This window comes from Coffea eugenioides, chromosome 5 (genome assembly GCF_003713205.1).
Source record: "Coffea eugenioides isolate CCC68of chromosome 5, Ceug_1.0, whole genome shotgun sequence".
Taxonomy (NCBI): Eukaryota; Viridiplantae; Streptophyta; class Magnoliopsida; order Gentianales; family Rubiaceae; genus Coffea; species Coffea eugenioides.
In genome coordinates, this window is record NC_040039.1 from 52,151,234 (window position 1) to 52,169,041 (window position 17,808).

Here is a 17,808-nt window from a genome sequence, read left to right on the forward strand (position 1 = left end):
CAAAACAGGTGCGAGTGTTTTGGCTATAACTCGGGCTACCTCAGTCCAAATCAAGTGATTCCAAAGCCAACCGAAAGCTAAGACACCAGGTTACATTTATTAAGAAGACGTCAACAACCAAATCAGAAGTATTCCCAACCAAATTAACCAATTACAGAAGCAATTATCAAGTTCGGATAGAAACAGGGCAGCAGGGGTATTTCAGTCTTTTCACTGGCTACGTTGCTCCGATTGAGCTGAAATTTTGTAGGCACCTATAAAATACCATTCTATACAACTTTCATGTTTTATGCCAAGCCTAATTCGGCCTCTATGATGGTGGAATAAAACCGGACAGAACAAGGCTGAAATTTTCCAGAAATCTGGGAATTTTGGGATTCAATGAAACTTTCTTCATTTCTTGCCTCAATCCACCACCACAACCTCCTATATAAGCTTAGATACAACATATATCATCCATATAGCAAATATAGGCAGAAATCATCAAACCCTAACTTACATATATCACCTTAAAATCATCCCAACAACTTGTATCACAACTAATCTAACCAAAACATGAATTATATAACATCTTAATCAAAAATAAAAGAACCAAAGCTATGGGTTAGACCTTGTACCTCAACAAAAGAAGCTTGCAAGAGTAATACTTCACCTTCTCTTGGAATTTTTGTTTCCCCTAGCTTCCCAAGATCACAACTCACACTTTAATCGGTTTAGTTTTTCTTGTTTTCACTCATTCAAGCTCAAACCAAGATTGATTGAAGTTTCCTTTTCTTTGTTTTTCCTCCCTCAACTCACGGCTGATATGCAGAAATAATGGAGGAAATAGGTTGGTTTTTGGTGATAAATATGGTGTAAAGTAGTTAGTCAACCATCCAATGAAATACCGCCACTTGTCGCCACCAATTCCATTCATTTTTTCCCTTCTCTCTCTTGGTATTTAAAGTCAACAATTGTGGCTGATGTATGAGATATTTTGAGGGTTAATTAGCTGTAATAAAATAAGAAGATTAAGGTAATAAAGTAGGGATCAAGTGGTGTGTTCAATTGGTAGCGCGCGACACCCGTCGGTCCAAGCCGTTTGTCCTAAAATCGCATATACTTGAGTTTTTAACTTCTAATCACTAACTTATTATTATTACTTCTAATCATATAATATTTCCTCATCCAAAAGTCACTCTTAGCTACCAAATTTGATCCTTACTCGGTACCGAATAGGCACACTACGGAAAAATGTGAAAACCCTAATTTGCTCCAATCTTGAAATCGAAAAGTGAAACCCTACTTTTTAGGTTCATTTACACTTATTGTGGAATGACTGGGTAGTAGGGCTATAATAAATAAATAATTTCCAAATAAAGGGCATTGTTAAGAAAAACGTGAGGAATTTTACAATTCCAGTGATTAAAATTAGGGTTTCAATTAAAATATGAGGGATTTAAGAAATCCGGTTAGTCACAAGTAAACTAGGGTTTTTGATTAAAATATTAGGGTTTCTAATCTTTTAAAACAAAATAAGGTTTTAAATCAAATCCAAAGAAATAGTATTTTCTTTACAAACAACCTCCTAATATTCGGGGTGTCACAATCTCCCCTCCTTAAAAGAATTTCGTCCTCGAAATTCATACATGCACTTCAAATAACGTAGGGTATTTTCCTTATTTATTCGTTTCCAGCTCTCAGGTCTCATTATAGCCAAAACTTAGTTAAACGCAATAAGGTGACTAAAGTAACTAAAATTTAGAGCGTCAAATACCTAAATAAACATATACACACATAACACCCCACATAAACATATCAAGGAAACAAATAATCAAATATACAAATACGTCTCAAGTCAGGCAGATATTCATATACACAGATACACAACTGACGGCATGTAGCGACAATATACGGGCGAATCAAAAGAAAAGGGATATATCGTCCCATACCCAGTTAGAATAACCCCGTCCGGTCTCTCACGTCACTTACTATCCAAACTAGATACCCATTGACCTCTTGTGCTCATTCTAGCCAGACAAAGCCTGTTCATGTTTCCAAAATACAAGTCTCAAGTACCTAGTAGCTTGCATCGCCTCAATTCTGGAGTACTCGGGCACGAGAATCCGAAATAAGATAGTTCACATCTCGAGCTGGCCAGTCCCAAGAGTAAACCATCTACAAATCGAAATTCCTACCCGACATACCTATCTATGGTCCTCAAATACCACAAGAAAATTTAAGACCTATACCATTCACAATTCATAGCTTATGCTCACTCCGCACAGAGACCACGCGAAGCAGGCTCTAGGTTTTATCCCTCAATTGCTTAACTTTAAAATCAAATCGAATTCCCACAGTCCGGCATCCTAAACTTCAAGCCTTGGATACACTACAGAGATCTGAATCCTAAACTCTGATACCACCTGTGACGCCCCCGCTTCTCCCAAGGGCGAACCCTAGGGTATCGGCGGGACGCCTGCCTAACTCGCGCCAGGACTCAAAATTTCAAAACAATAAAACTAGATAAACCCACAAGCGTACTATTCACTATATATCTAACGCCAAAAGAGTTCTATTTACATCTTCAAAAGTATCGAGTCAAACCACTCTAATACATTAGAATAACAACCAGCAGAAGGTAGACCCTATGGAGGGTCCTTATACAAACCACCAAAACAAAAAACAAACATCCTAAAACAAACTCAGTAGCCGGTCATTGCATGTACTTGTTATGAGCTGATCTGATGGAATGATTTATGAACTGATTTGAAATGAGACTTATGCACTGATATGAGTTGATTTACAGATGGATATGAAAAGATTTGTGACATTTTTTTTTTACTGCTGATTGCTTTATAAATGACGTTACTTTCAAAGTTACGGATGTGAATGATATGCAAACGATTTGAGTTGTACTTATATTTATATATGTATCTATAAAATTAAGAGTGCATGGTCCAATAGAGGGGTAAATATTACCTACAGAGCGATGTGTTGCTCAACCCACTTCTTACCATTTTTGCAGATTCTGAAGAATATGAATTGGTTTTGGTAGAAGACCCTGAGGACGACTTTTATTAGTTTTAGATGGATAGAAGTTGACAGGCTGGCTACGTCCAGTTGTTGGTCTTATTTACCTTTGTTTCCGCTGTTTTAATTGGAGAATAAATGTACGAACGTCTTGATTATTCGCAGACTTCCTTTTATATGTAATTCGTACCGCACCTTATTTAGTTAAATTATTTAATACAGTCAAAGTTAAATCAGCTAATGTAGCCTTGTATTCCTGAGTGGGACTTGGGAGTACGGTGGGTATCATGTGACGGGCACGTGCGGGCCCGGGGCGTGACAGCTTCCCCAAGAACTCCTCACTAGAGAGAAACTTGTTGCAAGAAGAAAAACTAGCTACGTATGGTGATGACTGGCTTCTCTCTTGTGTTTCTGCAAAAAAGATGGTCGAAAGACATTTTTTTTTTCTCCTCCATGATGTCAACCATTTAGATTTTATAAAAGAAGTCAAAAGTTATGTTGTTTTGACTAGTCAATAACTCATTTGGTCTTCTCTTTTGTTGCAGAACCATGTGCCACCGAATTTTCTCTCCCAAGATAGCTGGAAAGTTGTGTGAAAAGTGAGAAAAAAATGGCTGTGCCACTTGCTGAAGAGAGAGGCAGATCCGAGCCTTGGATCCGAGGGATGAAGATCGATCCGAGGACTTTCTCTGATGGATCCGAGCTCGGATCGTATGACCTCGGATACACTGCTCCAGAAGTACAGATGAGGGCTCGGATCGCCTCTTACTCACACGGATCCGAGCTTGGATCCGTGCTGATGAATTTCCAATTTTTTTACTTCTTCTCTTTTCTCTTCATGTTTGCTCCTAGTTTCTCTTGTACTTTATCCTCAGGACAATTCTTACAATTCCTTCATCTCGTGCATGAATTCCATATATCAATAACCTTCATAATTTCACAAAATTAACACATTAATCCACTTACTTATCAAATTTTGAACACTTAAACAATATTTAATCAATTATCACCAAAAGAGTTCAAATATAGATTTAATCTTCTCAAAACATACCAAAAGTTCATGCCAAACTTGTACAAAATATACGTTAAATATTCACTTATCAAATTCTCTCACACTTGAATTATTGCTTGTCCTCAAGCAATTTCACACATAACTTACCACAATGATTCAAGAGATGAACAATACATATATATACTTTTGTCAAATTTAATTCCTCAAAGCCTAGAAACCAATCATTGTGCCATTTCTCAGTTTACACTAAATACTCATAATATTCAATTAGAGAAAAATAATTATGCCTTAATTTCAACAAATTCAACTCAATCCCTCATTCTATCATAATTCTACAAATAAGTAAATTACATAGTCAATTCTATGGCCTTCCTCATCCCATGACCATCAAAACTTAGCAGTTGAGAGGGACTTATTTACACTTCATTTTACTTAAATAGTGAAAACGCCTTTTTACGCGAAAATCAACACTTTTAGGTGAAGTTTCCTGGTTATTCAACATTTCACTTATTCAAATTGCTAAGCATACTCTTAATTCCAATACCTTTTTACGCGAATGTCGACATTTGTAATTGCCAACCCCTGGTTACTCAGTATGTGAATCATTGGAATAGAAAAATAAAATCAATATACCCATTTTTTTTAACAATTTTTCTTTTCCCTCTAAGCATAATTAAAGGAAGAATCTGGCCTTGTCTTGACTATATCAATCACTTACTTATAAAATTAAGTAAAAAATGAGAAATATCATTAAACATGCAAAATTCTAAGCATAATTTTTCTTATTTAACCGAATATACTTTCTAAAATGTAAAAATCCTAATTGCATAATAATTCATTCCAAGAAAAATGAGGACTAAACTTTCCCAATATACATATAACATTTTATCCAGTGGAAAAATTACGTATTTAAAATTGAACATTTTGGCCATTAATTTGAAATATTGAAAAATATTTTAGAAAAATTTTGACAGAGTTTTCCCATAAAAATGGACAAAACTCCCTGCCAACAACCTCAATTTCAAGAAAATTAACCTCATGACAATATTTTCAAATATAATTCCATCATTTTTAAGCCATACACAACTAAAATCATGCATTTCAAGACACAATCATCCATAAGATAAAGTAATCCCTCCCCCACACTTAAAATTCTCAATGTCCTCATTGAGAGGAAGATAAAAGAAACTAATACTCCCCTCAAAAGAAGTGGTGATGCAATTTGAAGTCACTTATCCTCACGAACATCCAAATTTTGTCCAAAAATGAAACAAAGGGTACGAAGAAACATAAGTAGCACAAGATAATCCAATATGAAAACTACAAAGTTTAAACCGAACACAATAAAAGAAAAATAAAGCAACAAAAGATGTAATCAGCTAAAGATCTTCATGACTGCTTGGAACGAGGCTCTACTGCCTCCTCAGCTCTATGAGGACCATGTGATGTACCAATATGCCTCTCCTCATGGTGAGGCGTTGGAGTGGGTGATCGATGGATGCTGAAATGATCCTCAATCGCCCGAAGACGGCAATCATGTCTGTCCAATCGCTCCGTCATCAGCCGCTCCATCTAGTCGATTCGCTCCATTACCCTCGTCTCCATGCAACAGATGGCATTAAGGACTTCTTGTCACTTGGAGCGCGGCGGATGAGGTGGTCGCGGAACGGGAGGAGGAAGAGTCTATTGTGCCTCCGTCTCTTGAGTTTCTTCTTGTGGTTCAGTGTGAGGTGGAGGCTGAGCTGAGGTCGAAGCTGCTCCCCCATCGCGAACCAGAGAAGCTCCAAAATCTGTAGGGATACCTAAGGACCGTAATACTGAAACATTGACCTCATCAACTGCCTTGGTAGTAATGGCTCTCTCCTCACCCAATGGTACCTTGAACTTTTCAAACAGAAGAGTGAGGACACGAGGAAACCCAAAACAAGTCTCACCAGCTCGCATGCGGGCTGTAATGCGCATATAGCTAACAATGCTGCTGCCAAGAGGGATTCCTGTCAACTGCCGACCTAATCCATTCATCATCTTATCCAGAAAGTAAAGGTCGCTATTTCGAACTTCCCTTTTTCCACTCCTCTTAGGTACCACATTAAAAGCAAAGAGATAGATGATAAGGTGGTACCTAGGCTCAAATGAATCGGCATAAACGAGGAGTTTCTTTGAACTTCCTCGTTCCCGGTATTGACCCTTAAGACGTGATACGGCTTTGCCCACTTGCCATGGATCACATGCCTTGAACTCCTTGGTCAATTTCACATCTTCTCTGTCGTCCTTGAGTTTGACAAATTGGGCTATTTTCTCCCGGTGGATGGCCACTCTCTTGCCTTAAACCCAAGAGACAATGAGATTTCCACTATAGCTCTGCTTGTTCTCGACATTCGTGTAAAACTCCCGGACCAAATTGCGATAATAATGCCTAGGCAACTTCAGAATATTGGCCCATCCCAGTCGACCATAGGCGGTGGACACCTTATAGTGATCATCCACCTCTGGTGCCAAGTGCTTCTCAATAATAATCTCCTTGGCCAAGCCTGCCTCATACCACTGTTGATTTTCTAGCGAGGTGAATCGCGTGGTATCATAGTCTGGAGGCGGCTCCTCGTGGCTAGTAGATGCTGTCTTTCGCCTGGAGCAAGGTGGCTGTTCAGGAGAGGGAGATTCCTCATCAGGCGACTCCTCATGCAAAGAGGGTGTGTGTTCCTCACTTGACGATGGTGTAGGAGTACGAATACGAGCCCTCCTTGTGCGAGCCATAGTACCTATACACAAACAAGAGGAATATTCATTAGAAACAATATAAACTTGCTCACATATGTTAAATAGGAATTTAAGAAAATTTCGGTAGAGTTTCCCCTTATGAAAGGAAGAAACTCCCTGCCAACAATCAACAATTTTAAGCAAGTAATCTTCCTAAAATCCAATTCCCACATTTAGAATGACTATTACCAATAAGGATATCATGACATGCATAATAAGTCCAAACACTTGAGAATTTAGCCATTTGCAAGAATGAACATATCAAAGAAATTTGAAGTATTAACGACAATGTGCTATAATTCTTGCAAACACTTGAGAACATCTCAAATCCAATTCTAGTAAAGCCACATTTTCATATGCCTTGCTAAAACATCCTTAATTTACACAATAGTCAACGTCTAGCAGCTTTCCCAAAGAAATATATATCACTCAGTTTGCACACACATGAGTTCCAATTCTTTCAAACAAATGCAAATTATCTCAAAAAGATAAGAAATTTCAAGCAAAAAGGTTCACTATGCTTAACTTAATAATAAACACACTTTTTTACCAAATAGAATGTGCTCTAATGATCGCATATCATTTTCAATTGGTACAATAGTGATCTATACTCCTTAGAACAAGTTCATATAATCAATGAAAGCAAAAATTCATAAGTCTAAATCACCAAAATGCTAAAGCCCGAAAAAGAATTGAGAAACAATCTCAAAAATATCACCAAATCCACAATTCTCTTAAAACTAAGAATGAAAATAGTTGTGACAATCTATTTAAGCACAATGTAGCACAATTGTATCAAGAAATTTCAACTTATAAGCAATTACCAAAATATGCCCAAAACTAAAAAAAATGTAAAATTGGGAATTATAAAATCTCAAAGAAAATTATAAATTGTTACCTCAAATGTGTAGATTGATGATGGAGGATGATAATGATGCAAAAGTGATGAAGAAACAATCCCAAATTCGACCTCAAATTGCGAGATTTCAGTGATGCCCAAATTCCCGTTTTGAAGATCAAAACCACCCAAATTGATGTTTTTAAAATGAAATTGTTGAGGGTTTATGATCACAACAGGTTGGGAGATGTTTTTATGGTGAAGGGTTGAATAATTATTGGATGAAATAGAAGAATGGTGAAGAAGGGCTAGGGTTTCGGTGAAATAGGAATAGAAGAGCTGGAAAAATGAGGAACCGAGGCCTCGGTTTCTTTCTTATCGCAAACCGATCCGAGGTCGGATCGGTTCTTAACGCCCTCGGATCCGACAGGGACTCGGATCCGCATCGCCAGAAGCACAGATGAGTCCTCGGATCTTACTAGAATTTGTTGGATCTGAGCTCGGATCCCTATTTTTTATTTTTTATCTTCAAAGGATCCGAGGTCGGATCCGTTTGAGTTTTTCGGATCCGAGCTCGGATCAGCATAATTCTGCACTAATTGCAGAAACTGCAATTTTGCAAACTTTTTCTCCCTTTTTCGGCCAATTCAGAATTACACATAGGACAAATTTTTTATCAAATCCAACCCCCCACGCAAGTGTAATATACCAAAAACACAATATCCAAACTCTCAAAGCACATCAAACACATCTATATTGCAAATCGAGGGGTGAGGTTCTTTGATCATTTTTGCACTTTTACACCAAAATGGTACTCTTGGGCATTAAATGCACATCAAATGAGTCCATGAGTATTTATAAACATGTTATCATCAAAACTCACTTGAATATACTTGAAATGCACAATATATATATGACTGGTAATTCTAAACACTTAAAGCACAATTCGGTAAGAAAACCTCTCTTTTTACACTTGTTCTTCAATTGTACCTTCAAAATGGATGATGAAACTCCGGTACCTCTTACAAACAAGTGAAATACATCTAATTAGTCAATTAAATCACACCAAAATGTAAGAAACACATAAAAACACACAACTATAATATTATTATTGGGTTGCCTCCCAATAAGCGCTTTGTTTAGAGTCATTAAGCTCGACTCTCCTATAGCTTCTTTAACTCTCCATTGCGTTTCCTAAGGAGTAAATTACTCCTTTAGGAACCTTTTCTCCGGCCAAATAGGGTTTCAATCTTTGACCATTTACTTTGAATGGGGGAACCATTTTCTCCTTTCATTTCCACTGCTCCATAAGGAAACATGCGAACCACTTCAAATGGCCTGGACCATCGAGACTTAAGCTTTCCAGGGAATAATTTAAGCCTTGAGTTAAATAATAACACCTTTTGCCCTTCTTCAAAATGCTTAGGGAGAATGTGTTTATCATGCCAAAATTTCACTTTTTCTTTGTAAATCTTGGCATTCTCATACGAGGTTAACCGCGATTCCTCCAATTCGCTTAGTTCGAGCATTCTCTTTTCACCTGTGGATTTAAAATCAAAATAATAGCTTTAATGGCCCAATAAGCTTTATGTTCTATTTCTACAGGTAAATGACACGCTTTCCTATAGACAAGACTATATGGAGACATTCCCAACGCCATTTTAAATGTCGTTCTATACACCCACAAAGCATCTTCAAGCTTGTTTGTCCAATCCTTTCTCGATCGGTTGACCATTTTCTCCAAAATGATTTTAATTTCCCGGTTGGCCAACTCCGCTTGATCATTGGCTTGAGGATGATAGGGGAGTGACTTTTTATGCCTACAACCATATTTAAGCAACAAAGTGTCAATAATTTTATTACAAAAATGCTTACCTTCGTCGCTTATTATTGCCTTTGGAACTCCAAACCTACAAAATATGTTCCGTTTAAGGAACTTAAGCACAACTTTAGCATCATTAGTTTGTGAAGGAATGACCTCCACCCATTTAGAGACATAATCAACTGCGAAAAGGATATACTTATTTTTATATGAGTTAGGAAATGGTCCCATAAAATCAATGTCCCAAACATCAAATAACTCAACTTCCAAATATGTAGTTAGAGGCATTTCATTCTTTCTTGAGATATTACCGGTTCTTTGGCATTGATCACAACTTTTAACCCAATTTCTAGTATCTCGGTACATAGTAGGCTAATAAAATCCTGATTGCCATATTTTTGCTACGGTTTTAGTTGTGCTAAAATGACCTCCCCTTTCAAGAGTATGACAATGCATTAAAATACTATGTACCTCATCTTCCGGAACACATCTTCTAATTATTCCATTTGCACAGTGTTTGTAAAAGAATGGTTCCTCCCAAAAGTAATATTTAGCATCATTTAAGAACTTTTTCCTTTAATGAGAATTCAAATCACTTGGTATCACTCCACTAACTACAAAATTAACTAAATCAGCATACCATGGTGACTTATGAATTGCCATTAAAAACTCATCTGGAAATTCTTCTTTAATGGTTGAGTGGTTTTCTTGAGGCATGTTCTCCAGTCTAGAAAGATAATCAGCGACTAAGTTGTCGGATCCTTTTTTATCTTTGATCTCCAAATCAAATTTTTGCAATAATAAAATCCATCGAATTAGTCGAGGTTTTGCATCTTTCTTATTTAAAAGATATTTGAATGCTGCTTGGTCGGTATAAATGATAACTTTAGATCCTACTAAATACGATCTAAACTTATCCAATGCAAATATCACTGCTAGCAACTCCTTCTCTGTTGTTGCATAGTTAACTTGGGATTCATTTAACATTTTACTTGCATAATAAATGACATGAAGTCGTTTATCATGTTTTGCCCAAGAATAGCTCCAACTATAAAATCACTTGTATCACACATCAATTCGAATGGTAAGCTCCAGTCCGGTGATGCTATTATAGGTGCGGAGACAAGTTCCTTTTTCAACCTATTAAAAGCAAGTAAACACTCATCATTAAAGTGAAAAGGAACATCTTTTGCAAGTAATTCACATAAAGGTTTAGCAATCTTGGAGAAATCCTTAATAAACCGCCGATAAAATTCCACGTGTCCAAGAAAGTTACGAATGCCTTTCACATTGATAGGTGGAGGCACTCTCTCAATAACCTCTATCTTGGCTTGATCTACCTCAATACCTTCTGAAGAAAATTTATGGCCTAGCACAATACCCTCATAAACCATGAAGTCACATTTTTCCCAATTGAGTACAAGGTTTGTTTCTTCACATCTCTGCAAAATTAGATCCAAATTGTTAAGACAATCATCATAAGTAGATCCAAATACAGAAAAATCATCCATGAAGATTTTCATAATTTTCTCATTAAACTCAGAGAAAATTGCCATCATGCATCGTTGGAAGGTGGCCGGTGCATTGCACAGTCCAAAAGGCATTCTTCGAAATGCAAAAGTGTAGTAAGGACAAGTGAATGTGGTTTTCTCTTGATCTTCCGGTGCAATGATTATTTAATTGTATGCTGAAAAATCATCCAAAAAATAATAAAATTCATATCCGGCCAATCTTTCTATCATTTGATCAAGAAAAGGTAGAGGAAAGTGATCCTTTCTAATAGCTGCATTCAGTTTTCTATAATCAATACAGACTCGCCACCCAACTACAACTCTAGATGGAATCATTTCATCATTGTTACCACGTACTATGGTTATCCCCCCTTTCTTTGGCATTACATGAATAGGAGAAATCTAAACATTATCAAAAATTGAAAAAATTATACCTGCATCCAACCATTTAAGAATCTCTACTCTTACCACTTCTTTCATGTTTGGATTTAACCTTCTTTGAGTTTCAACCACCGGCTTAGAATTTTCTTCTAATAAAATTCGGTGCATACAAATAGTTGGACTAATTCCCTTGATATCAGAAATTGTCCATCCTATAGCCTTTAAATGCTTCCTCAAAACACATAAGAGCTTGTCTAGTTGTTTCTCATTTAGTGCTGCATTGACAATTACTGAAAATGTCTCTTTTTCTCCAAGAAATGCATATTTGAGGTATTTAGGCAGTGGCTTAAACTCAAGCTGTGGTGCTTGCTCACATGATAGTGGAGGGAACCCTTTGCTCAGTCCTAACTCCTCATATGCATTTTTCCTTTTGTAGGGAACCTGTGCCTGCAAAAATTCAGTCATTTCTTCAACTTGTTCCTCTTGTAAGCGTACACCATTAAGACAAAGTCCAAGAGAATCATTATCAAGATTAACTTGACTTATTTCTATTGCCAATTTATCACATATGTCAATAGAATAAACATGATCGATAAAAGAGGGATATTTCTCCACTTTACTCAAATCAAATTTCACTTCCTCTTCACCGATTTAAAACTTGAACTTACCTCGTTTGACATCTATTATTGTACCTGCAGTGGCCAGAAATGGTCTACCAAGTATAATAAGTATATTTACATCTTTCTCCATGTCTAAAACAACAAAATCAATAGGAATAATGAATTTCTGCACTTTAATGAGCACATTCTTCAATATGCCCATTGGATGTCTAATAGACCTGTCAGCCAATTGCAAGGAAATGTTAGTACGCTTTAACTTTTTCAACCCCAATTGCCTAGCCACAGTTAAAGGAATCAATGAAACACTTGCACCAAGGTCACAAAGTGCTTTAGAGAATTCTACATTACCAATAGTGCAAGGAACTATGAAACTCTCCGCATCTTTCAACTTTGGTGGCAATTTATTTTGTAGGATGACACTACATTCTTCTGTTAATGCAATTGTCTCGCTATCTACTAACTTCCTTTTCTTAGTCATTATCTTCTTGAGAAACTTTGCATATGAAAGAATCTGCAAAATAGCATCAACAAAAGGAATATTAATATGTAATTGTTTGAAAATGTTGACAAACTTCTCCAATTCTTTGTCATTTCTCGAAAGCTTCAATCTTTGAGGGAATGGCACCGGTGGAGGAATTGGTGTTTTATCTCCCATTTGTTGTGCATTTTCCTCCAACTTTTCTTTCCCTTTGATTTTCTTGTCGTCCTCTCTTAACTCACTCAACTGCTTGTTCTCTCTTCTTTCACATTTTCTCTCACATTCAATTATAGGCAGCTCACCTACTTCCTTACCACTACGGAGAGTTATAACCTTCACATGCTCCCTTGGGTTCACCTCAGTCTTGTTAGGTAAATCCCCTTGATTGCGATTATTAACCGCATTTGCTATTTGTCCTAATTGGACCTCAACATTCCTGTACATATTGGTGAGTTGGTCCATCCTTCATTCAATTCTTTCAAACCGTTGAGCAGTAGCACTGGCTAACTTTTTAATTTTATCATTTGATACATTTGCTAGCTTCTCAATTGCCAATTTCCAAGTTGGTTTGGACTCCGGAAGTGATTGCTTCGGTTGAAAACCTGGTGGATTAACTGGTCTTTGTTGGTTCCCTTGATCCTTCCATCCAAAATTCGGGTGATTATGCCATCCTGGATTATAGGTATTAGAGTATGGATTGTTTTGGGGTGGACGGTTGTAATTGTTAAGATATTCAACCTGTTCGCTACTAGAACACATAGAATCATCATGATCTCCGCCGTAAGTAGTACATCATGCAAAACTACTCCTTGATTCGAGTTAGAACCAACGTGCTTATTAAGCATCTTAACCACATTATCCATTTTTGCACTTAACATATTCAAGGTATGTACTTCAAGCATACCTGCTGTTCTCCTTGTATTACCTCGTTCGTTTGCCCATTGGTAGTTGTTAGCAGCCATTTTTTCAATCAATTGTTGAGCTTCCTCGGCTGTCTTTCCCATCAATACTCCTCCCGCTGCCGCATCTACATGCGTCTTTGTTGGATAGGTGAGACCATTGTAAAATGTTCAGACTACTAGCCAATCCAGTAAATCATGATGAGGACATCTTCGTTGCAATTCCCGATAGCGCTCCCAAGTTTCATACAATGTCTCTCCTTCCTGTTGAGTGAAACTAGTTATATCCATTCTGAATTTAGCAGTTTTTCCAGGTGGAAAGAATTTATTGAGAAACGCCTTAACTAATTCAGCCCAAGTAGTAAAAGTATTTGGAGGATGAGATTGTAACCAAACCTTGGCCTTGTCCCTTAATAAAAATGGAAACAATCAAAATTTAATTGCATCATCACTAACACCATTGAACTTAATTGTATCACAAATTTCAAGAAATATTGACAAGTGAGAATTTGGATCTTCGGTAGCATTACCTCCATATTGAAATTGTTGTACCATTTGAATCAGTGATGATTTAATCACAAAATTATTAGCATTTACCGTTGGCCTTGCTGTGAGAGCCCGTAATTTCATTTTAGGGTTTTATTATATTCAATGGCTTGTTTTCTACACTTTTTGTATCCGGAAAATTTTCTAGATAATTTTTATGAGCAGATATAGTTTTTAGATGATTTTTCTAGTATCAAATGGATTTTGAGAAATTAAGAGCGTATACCGGACGTGGGACCCACTAGTGCGAAAAGTTCGGAAAAATTCGGTCAACTAGGTTAAGTTTTGAATACTGGAATTAATTTACCGGGTGTTAAGAGATAAGTAGAGGGTGCTAAGTGGATTGATATAAGAGAGACAAGGTAGGTGAGCATTTAATAAAAGGTGACAAGTGTCACCATTTGAGTGGTCCAACCTTAAGACCACTATTCATGGTCTTACCATTTGACTTACATAAACCAAAAATGACCCAAAAATCATCAAAAAATCCTCAAAGGTGGCCGGCCCTCTCTTGCTCTCTTTCTCTCTCTCTTACTCCAAGCACAAGGAAGAAAACACTTCAATCTTGTTCCAAATCACCAAAACCAACCATCCAACCTTGATTTTGCTCCATAAAACCACTTAAGGAAGTGTTGGTGAGTTGTTGTGTGAAGTTTTTTGGAAAGTTAAGGTGACCAATAGCTCTCTCTCTCTTGTTTCTAAGGTAAGTTGTGAAGAACCACCCTCCTCCTTTAATTGATGCTTAAATCATGCTTAGTGGTAGTATGAGATGCAAGTTTATGGATTATTTCTTGATTTGTGGTTGAAATGATGAAGTTTTATTATTTTTGGGGATTTTTCTGTTTTAATATAAGCATGATTGTGTGGCTATCTATGATGATTATAAATGGTATATAATGACTCTAGGAGGTGGAAAACCAATTTCTGGTTTGGAAGAAATTTCAGAAAATTAGGGTTCTTGAGGGAGCATTCTGCCCGAATTTTTAGGTCCTAGTTAGAGGCCGAATTGTCCTTGTCTTAAAACATGAAAGTTGTATGGAATGACATTTTAGAGGTGCCTACAAAATTTCATGTCAATCGGAGTAGTGTAGAATGAGATAAGTCGAAATTACTATTGCTGTTCTGGTTTTACCCGAATGTAATAACTGCGCCTGTAATTGATTGTTTTTGCTGGAATTGCTTCCGAATTGGTCATTGAGGCCTTCTGATGAAATTTATCCCTGTTTCTTAGATTTCAGCTGGTTTTGGAATTTCTGGATTTGGACTTGGAGAGCCTGAGTTATGATGTTTCCGCTAGAATGCATTTTGGTGAATCTGTTTTACGTTTTTGATGTAGTATCTTGCATTTTTGACCTGTTTGCACTCAAAAATGGGTTGAGTGACCTTCTGTGATGTTGTAGCCCTGTCTTTTAGCTTCGAAATGGTGGGTCTTGCACCCTCATCCGATAATCGTAGTGAAATTGGTGCCATTACCGCAAAATGAGGATAAAAACTGTTTTTTTCAGGGCCAAAGCTAATTGCATTTCCGAATTTTCTGGTTTCCTTTAATGTTTGTATATGCTTATGGAACCCTATTGGGGTCATGTTTGGCCTTGGTTTATGACTCGTTATCGAGTCTCATTGTAATTGTTTGCATGTTTTAGGACGTGACGGTGGTGCACAACGTTCTTTTGACGGAAGTGCATGAAACCACATTTGCTAGCTTGGTGAGTACTACTCACTTGTATGTTACTATATGGCTTTGAATGTAAATTGCTTGAAGTGAATTGAATGTGACTTGATTGAAGTGAAAGTGTACTTTATCACTCTCACTTATATGCCTTATATCATTGTTGTCATGTTATTGGAATGTTACATGAAATGTTACATGAAATGAAATGAAAGTGAATTGATTGGACGAGTATCCAACGACTACAAATGTTATCATTGAGCTCAACCCCATTGGTAGTTGATTGAATCGAGCCGGCGAGGGCTTGGTCGTGCCAATTAATGAACCTTGGGTAAAGTTATATGGAATCTTGTAGTATGCGAGACTCTCGATTCCGGTATACTCGAGTAATACCAAAGTGCAAGTGTTTGGATTTCGGGCCCGGTAGGGGTATGTTAGGTGGAAGGAGTGGGAGTAAAGTGGAGTCTACGGTTGGTTACTTTTGAACATTGACGGAGAGTCAATGACGTCCGATCAAGAAATGCAAACGAGGAAAGGGGTCTTGAGAGCCATCTGTATCCTTTTATCACCATATTTGACGTGTACCTTTGCTTATTTTACCATATTGAATGAAAGCTTGATGCTTATATGCACTTGGTTGCGTAAGTGATAGTATCTCACTGGGCAATTAGCTCACACCGTTCCTTTTGTTTTCCTTACAGGAATATGACTCTTTTTGGAATGAATCTTGATAGATGGTTGCCGAATGAACTAGATGTACATCTCTTTTGTATTGTATATGAAGAGAAACCCTAAATGTATCTTTAGGGCCGTTTTCACTTTCAATTTGGCAAACCGTGTATATATTAACTTTTGAAAACTTTTGTATGTCACTTTGGATTGTAATTGCTAATGTTCAAGATGTGAATGTTTGTTTGATATTTGGTTGCGTTCCGACGGGTCGGTTACTATTCATGGCCGACTCCGAATTTCATTTTTTTTTTATTTTGGGTTATTTTGCCATTTTGACTCGTTTACGAGCGTTTGTAAGTGCCGGAACGCGATAGACCGCTCTAAGCTGCACCGTTAGTCCTGGCGAGAGTTGGGCAGGCAGTCCGCTAACCCCTTTGGTTCGCCTTAGGGAAACTGGGGCTGTCACACTTGCAATGCTAGTTTGAGAACCTTGTGTTCCCGGTAAAACAAAATCTCGTAGAATTCGCCTATTTGGTTCATTTTCCGCTATTTCTTCCTGAAATGGTAATTCTATCAAGATTTCCTCTATTAGTTGCCAAACCTCTTGTTCCTCTTGATGCGGTGTATTTCTCCTTTGTCTCCGTAGTGTCCTTTCAATTTCAGGATCGAAAAGTGCAACTTGTCGATTTGATCGGTGCATACACTACAAATAAAAACAAGAGAAATTTTACAGTTTTAATTATTAAAATCAATTATAAACAACTTGAATAAAAAAAATGAAAATATCTAAATTAATAGAGATGATTAGGCCCTAATATTGCCGCTCCCCGACAACGGCGCCAAAAACTTGATGGGATTTTTATATCAATACAAGTTTAAATCCGATCTTATACCCATTTAACTGCAAGTATACAGGTCAAAATTGTAATGTAGGGTATGTATCGGGTCGATCCTACAAGGAGCAAATTAACCAATTACTAGGTCCTTATTTTCTCTATTATTTAGACTTATGAATGAATTTGAGCAGAGAAATCATATTGCTATTTTCTACAAATCTGATCTACAAATCTAGTTTAGCAAATGCTAAATGCAAATGGAGAATTTTCACTCTAGGATAAATCTAGGGATGTAGATTCCACTTATGCCATAAACAACACAAATAAATGGATTTACCTCTTGTTATTATTCTTGTTTAACCAGGGATTCATTTCCAATATTACCAAACTTCATTCTCATGATAAAATGGTTTAGAATAGTCCAGTTTTCCCTATTTTCATGGTGAAATACTACTACTACTCTATTTTCTTTCATGAAATGCTAAGTAATCCACTTAAATGTATCTCTATTTTTATGAACATACAACTTAAGCTCTACTCATGTGTTTCCATTGTTACTACCAATTCTCATTGAACAATAACAACTATAAACATGCTATTAGTGATCAAGCAATAACAAGTAATTACTACATGCACAAATAGACAAGTTAATACAAGATATAACAACTGTAAATCACATTCGATTTATCTCATTTAGCCATAAGTTTTATCTACTCTTTAGATTAAGAAGTTTAGCTACTCATGAATGATTTAAC

General features: G+C 36.9%; 1 non-coding gene across 1 annotated transcript; it reads left to right on the forward strand.

The window, feature by feature from the left end:
- The first annotated feature begins 13,523 nt into the window (after positions 1–13,523).
- Positions 13,524–13,630, forward strand: LOC113772723. Its single transcript, XR_003468680.1, has one exon. It is a non-coding gene; the product is annotated as a small nucleolar RNA R71 (small nucleolar RNA).
- Positions 13,631–17,808: the final 4,178 nt, after the last annotated feature.